The following is a 7,043-nucleotide window of genomic DNA, read 5'->3' as shown; positions in this document are numbered from 1 at the left end:
GCAGAATTGGCCAAGTGGAAAAATATGTACAAAAACTCACTGAAGAATATAATTCCTTTCAAGTTAAAACTGGTCAAGTGAAAGCTAATGACTCCACAAAACATCAAGAAACAATAAAATAAAGTCAAAAGAATGGAAAAATGGGGAAAATGTGAAATATGTCATTGGAAAATCAACTGTCCTGGAAAATAGATTGAAAATAGTCAATTTAACAATTATTGGACTACCTGAAATTGATGATCAAAGGAACAGTGTAGACATCATATTTCAAGAAACAATAAAAGAAAACTGCACCAGTATCCTAAAACCAGAGTTTAAAATAAAAATTGAAAGAAACCAAAAGTCACTACCTGATAGGAATCCTAAACCGAAAACTACCAGGAACATTGTGGCCAAATTCCAGAGCTCTCGGTTCAAAGAGAAATACATCAAGTGGCCAGAAAGAAGCCAAATATTGGGAAGTCACAGTCAGGATTATATAAAATTTAGCAGCTAACATGATAAAGAAGCAGAGGACTTGGAACACAATATTCCTGAATGCAAAAGAGTTAGAATTACAGCCAAGAAAAACCTACCCAGAAAAACTGAGCATAATCCTTCAAGTGAAAAAAAAAAGAAATTAAATGAAATAGAGGACTTTCAAGTATTCCTAATGAAAAGACCAGAACTGAATAGACAATTTGACTTTCAAGTAAAAGACTCAAAAGAAGCATAAAAAGCTAAACATTAAAAATAAATCATAAGAGATTCAATAGGATTGAATGTTTATATTCCCATAGGGGAAGATGATACATATAACTAAAAATTTTGTCATTGGGTCATTTGGAAAGACTCTGTATAGACAGAGGGCAGGTAAGTGAATCAGTTATGTTGAGATAATCTAAAAAATGAATGAATGATAAAGAGGTATTCACTAAAAGAGGGAGAATGGAAAGGGAGAAGGGGGAAATTTTCTCATATAAATGAGGTACACAATGAAGAACTTTTATAGTTGAAGAGAAGATTGTGGGGGAGACAAGCAATGCTTCAATTTCACTTTCATTTAAATCTATTTAAAAATGCGTAAATGTATATACACACTCAGTTGAGTATAGAAACCTATCTCATTCAAAAGGGATAGGAAGAGACCCTCAGAAAGGAGAGGAAGGGATAAAAGAAAGGAAGGATAATTAAAGGAAGGACAGATAAAGGAAGGCAGTGATCAGAAGTAAACCAGATTTTAGAGAATGGACAAGAGAAAAAATAGAGAGAGAAAGATAACCAAGAAACTAGGATGGAGGGAAATCACAGTAATCATAACTTTTCATGCAAATGAGATGAATTCACCCATAAAACAGAAGCAGGTAATAGAATGGATTAGAAAACATAATCCAACAATATTTGTTTACAAGGAATATACTTGAAACAGAAAGACACACAGAGAATTAAAATAAGTAACTGGAAGAGAAGCTATTATGTTTCTGCTGAAGAGAAAAAAATTCAGTGCTAGCATTCATGATCTTAGAGAAAAACAAAAGCAAAAATAGACCTAATTAAAAGAGACAAACGGAAATTATGTCTTACTAATTAAGGTAACATAGATAATGAAATAATCTCAATGCCAAACGTATGCATAAAATAACATAGTATCTAAATTATAAAGGGAAAGTTAAATGAATCACAGGAGGAAATAAACAATGGAACTATACTAGTGGGGGGGGGGGGCTTCACCTTTCCCCTCTTAAAACCAGATAAATCTAACCATTAAATATATAAAATAGAATTCTATCTAGGAGGCAAATAGGGTTTTAGAAAAGTTAGATATGTTGGATCTCTGGAGAAAACTGAACATGAACAGAAAGGAATATGCCTTTTGCTTGTCAGTAGATAGATTTAAAAAAAACTGTCCATGTATTTATTAAGGCACAAAATCGTCAAAAATAAACTCAAGAAAAGTAGAAATACTTTAAATGTGCCCTATCCAGATAATAATGCAACAAAAATTATATTGCATAATGTCTGTGGAAGCTTACATTAAAAATAAATTGGAAACTAAATAATCTAATCCTAAAAAATAAATGTTTGAAAGAATAAAGCATAGAAACAATAAATAATTTCATTAAAAAGAATGACAACAATGACAAATGTATCAAAATTTCTGTGATGCAGTAAAAATAATACTTAGGGCAAATTTAAATCTTTTTTACAAGTTTTGGCCAGTTTATTAAAGAATACTTTTGTACAGTTTACTATTCTCTGGTGTGTTCTGGCATGCTTCTAATGACATCAGAATCACCTGGATCAATGATAGCTAGTGTAGATACTGTGTAGTACTTCCCATATGCTGTGCCCAATTCAATGCTGTTGCAGTTGTAGTGATGTACTCCAGTCTGGGCCAACATTGTAATATTTAGTCTTTGATTTGCTCAAGGCTGGACAGCTGTTGGCTAAGATGACTAATTTGGCTTTCCCTTGTCTGATCATTTTCAGGGTCTGTTTGTAGCCTAGCATGTATATGCTATGTTTCATGACCAGCTGGAGCCTCCACTTGATGGACTCCAGCAATGTTTTTGTCTTCTTTGTGACCAACATCTTCCTGCCTGCAGAGCAGGAGGACCCTCAGCCAGAGACCTGCTGCCAAGATAGCTGGGAAGCAAGAAAGGAAGTAGCTCCCACAATGCAGCACTCTTCAGTGGTTGGACAGTAAGTGGAAGAGTGTGACAAGTTTACATCTTAAAATTGACATATCAATAAAAGAAAGAAAGAGCAAATAAATGAATTAGGCATGCAACTAATCAAATTTATTTTTAAAAATTCCTCAATTCAACACCAAAATAGAAATCCCATTCCTGGTAAAAACAGCAGAATGCATGGAAATCAATGGAGTCTTTAAAAAAAAATAAGTACTATCTAAAGCCAAGAATAAACATTATTTGTAATTGACATAAACTAGATGCCTTCCTAATAAGATCAAGAGTGAAATAAGGATGTCCATTATCACTCTCCATCAATATCATTATTCACCAATATCACTATTATTCAATATTGTACTAGAAATGCTAGCTATGGCAATAAAATAAGAAAAAGAAATTTATGGAATTAAAAATGGCCATTAAGGAAGCAAAGCTCTCACTCTTTACAGATTAGAGAAATATTAATTGCTCATTAGTAGGCTGACCCAATATAATAAAAATGACAATTTGACTTAATTTATTTATACTATACCATACCAATCAAACTACCAAAAATTATTTTATAGATCTAGAAAAATAATTTTAAAAAATATCTAGAATAAAAGGTCAAGGACATCATGGGAATATTGGGGTGGGGATGTGAAAGAATGTATCCCAGTAGTACCAGATTTCAAATTATATTGTAAAGTGGTCATCATGGAAACAATTTGGTACTGCCTAAGAAATCCAGTGGTAAACTGGTGGTATAGATTAAGTTGTTGTTGCTGCTGTTGGTCCTTTATTTTCAAAAAGGAACAATGACATCACAGAGTGATGTATTTATTTGTGCATGAATTGTATTTAAGTGAGGCAGAATTTCCCAAAGTCATTAGCCTCTCTCTCTCTTTTGCAGAGTCATTGAAGTTTGGTAGGAAGACAAAAGTAAGGAAAATTGGTGATGGCTAAGATGCAGTAGATGTCCTTGAAGTCGGCCATATCTGACCAAGTTCTAAGTGTTCTACATCACCTGCTTCAGCCACCTTCATGGCCATTAGAACAGATTTTTCTCATCCCCCCATTCCACTGGGAAAGGTCTTCACATGCTTTGGGTAAACACCCCTCCAATTCACCAATGGGTTTGAGGCCAGTTGGTGACATTTCTTTAGCCCATCTTGCAAAATAATTTCCAAGGGTGTGGCCACTGTGCATGCTATAGCTTCTTAGAGCCATGGATGACAGTTGGGGGGCAGGTGGACATCAAAATGGAAAACAGCCCACACTAATCTTACCTCAGCACCTTTACACCTCATATATAGATTAAGTATACAATATGCAAATAGTACATGACCATAGTAATCTAGGGTTAGATAAAAATAAAGAGCCAAGTTTTGGGGGTAAGAACTCATCATTTCACAAAATTACTGGAAAAATTGTAAAACTATTTGGCAGAAATTAGGAATAAACCAAACTCTTACATGATATATCAAAATAAGGTCAAAACAGCTAAATGATTTAGATCCAAAGGGTGATTTCATAAGCAAATTAAAGGAGCATGGAAAATCTTACCTGTCAGATCTATGGATGAGAGAAAAGTTTATGGCCAAACAAGAGTTAGAGAAGATCATGGGAACTGAAATGGTTAATTCTGATTGTATTAATTTAAAAAGTTTTTGCACAAACAAAACAATAAAGCAAGAACTGAAGAAAGCAGAAAGCTTTTAAAAAATACTGCAAGTTTCTTTGTCAAAGGCTTAATTTCTCAAATATACAGGGAACTGAGCCAAATTTGTAGAAATTAGAGTCATTCTTCAGTAAATAGTCAAAGGAATTAACAGGACATTCTTAGAAGAATCAAAAATATCAGAAGCCAAATGAAAAAATGCCCTAAAAGACAAGTGATTAGAGAAATGCAAATTAAAATAACTTCAAGATATGATCTCACACCTAATAACATAAAAGGAAAATGACAAATGCTGGAGTGGATATGGAAAAATAGGAACACTAAAGCACTACTGGTAGAGTTGTGAACTGATCCATCCATTCTGCAGAACAATTTTAAGCTACACCCAAAGACCTTTAAAACTGTATATACTCATTTGCCCAGAAAGACCACTATTATGTCTGTATCTCAAAGAAATTAAAGACAAGGGGAAAAGACCTATTAGTGCAAAAATGTTTAAAGCAGTTCTATTTTGTGGCAAAGAATTAGAAATTGGATGGATAACCATCAATTGGGTAATGGCTGGACAAGTTGTGGTGTGATTGTGATGGAATACTTTCATGCTACAAGAAGTGAAAAGCAGGATGGTTCCAGAAAAATGTGTGAACTCATAAAAATTATTGTGAAGCAAAGTGAGCAGAACAAAAAGAACATTTTTCACAGTAACAACAGTATTATAATGATGGTTAAATGTAAACATATATGTATATATTTTATTTTTCCCCAAATACATGTTAATATAATTCTATCTATCTATCTATCTATCTATCTATCTATCTATCTATCTATATATATATATATACATATATATGTATATATATATATATATATATATATATTTAATTTTGAGTTGCACTAATGCATTGGTGGAGCTGTGAACTGATCCAACACTTCTTTGATTTCCAATTATTAACCACCACAAAAAGAGCTCCTATTAATATATTCATATAAATAGTTCCTTTTCCTTTTTATGTCTACAATGATTAATTGCGAAAAAATTAGCTGCTCTTATGATAACAATGATCCAAGACAATTCCAAAACATCTATGATGTAAAAAACTATTCATCTCCAGAGAGAGAAATGATGAACTCTAAGTGTAGATTAAAGATTACTTTTTTTTCATTTTCTCTGTTTTTCTTCTTTGTGTATGACTTCAAAATTAGTCTTTCCCTTTGAAATAGTGAGAGCCTCTTCAAAATATGAGAATTTAATTCCATGCACACAAGGTTTGGGAAAAAATCATATTGATTCTTCTTATTTAGTACATCATATGTTTTTTTTTTCTGGCATTACTTCCCTTAACTCCAACTTTAAAGTAACAATAAAAGTGCACATCTTATTTTTCTCTTATAAACTGCACAATTCATATAGCATACTCCAACTTGAGTCAACTAAACAGAATTAAAATTGTATGGTGATAAATATCAGTCTTGCTAACTGCTGAACTTCTCTTTTCAATGTAAGCAGCTATTGCTCTTATTCTGGACCAAAATAAAACAATGTTATATTATCTTCAAGTTTACATATAGCTTAGTGACAAAAGTCATTCAGACTAGCAGCTTGCATAATGTATTTTGCATACTAATTAAGTACATCAGGGGACAAGAAACAACCTTTTCTTATTACTTTTCCAATCTTTAATCAATCAGCTGTTCCATGTTGGTTCTACCTGTTTCTTCTTGGCCCTCATACATGTGTCTCAGGAGACATGTAAGATAACCTGGTAATCCTATCTCTTTGTGCATTTGCTACATTTTGTTGTGATTCACACCACCAAAGGCTTTAGTATGTAGCCAATTAGGCAGAAGTAGATGTTTTCCTGATAATTCCTTGTTAACTCTATAGTAAAGCAAACGTTGGCACTTTGGTCTCTAGTTCCTCTATCTCTTTGAAAATCAGCCTGCTCTTCTGATTATTCTCAGTTCACATAATATTGCAGAATCTTAAGTATAACCTTACTGGCATGTGAAAGGTGCACAATTGTTTAGTAATTTGAACATTTCTTGGTATTGGCCTTCTTTAGGTTTGGGATGTAAACTGATCTTTTCCAATCCAGTGGTCATTGTTGTATTTTACAAATTTACTGGCGTATTGAAGTCAACACTTTTAGGATTTTGAATAGCTCAGATGGAAATCAACATCTTTTAGGATTTTGAATAGCTCAGATGGAATTCCATCACCTCCATTGGATGTATTGTTACCCGTGCTTGCTAAAGCCCACTTGATTTCATCCTCCAAGCTATTAGAAACCACAGAATTGTGGTTATTGCTGATGTTAAGATCTTTCTTGTATAGTTATTTTCCATATTCTTTCAACCTCTTCTTAATCTCTTCTGCTTCTGTTGAATCTCTACCTTTTTTGTCTTTTATCATGCCCATTTTTTCATGAAACATTTCCTCAATATCTCTAATTTTTCTGAAGATGTCTATTGTCTTTCCTGTTGCATTGTTCTCTTCTATTTCTCTGCATTGATCATTTAAGAAAACCTTGTTATCTGTCCTTGCTTTTCTGTAGAATTTTGCATTCAATTGGGTATAGTTTTCTCTTTCTACTTTCCCTTTCATTTTCCTTCTTTCTTCAGTTCTTTGTAAAGCCCATCAGACAGACTTTTTTCTTGCTCTTCTTTTCCTGTGGAATGTTGTCATTTGTTCTGGGTTTTGTTTTATTGCT

Source organism: Trichosurus vulpecula, chromosome 3, assembly GCF_011100635.1.
Source record: "Trichosurus vulpecula isolate mTriVul1 chromosome 3, mTriVul1.pri, whole genome shotgun sequence".
NCBI classification, from domain to species: domain Eukaryota; kingdom Metazoa; phylum Chordata; class Mammalia; order Diprotodontia; family Phalangeridae; genus Trichosurus; species Trichosurus vulpecula.
The sequence above is the reverse complement of the archived record's forward strand: the minus strand, read 5'-3'. Positions refer to the sequence as shown.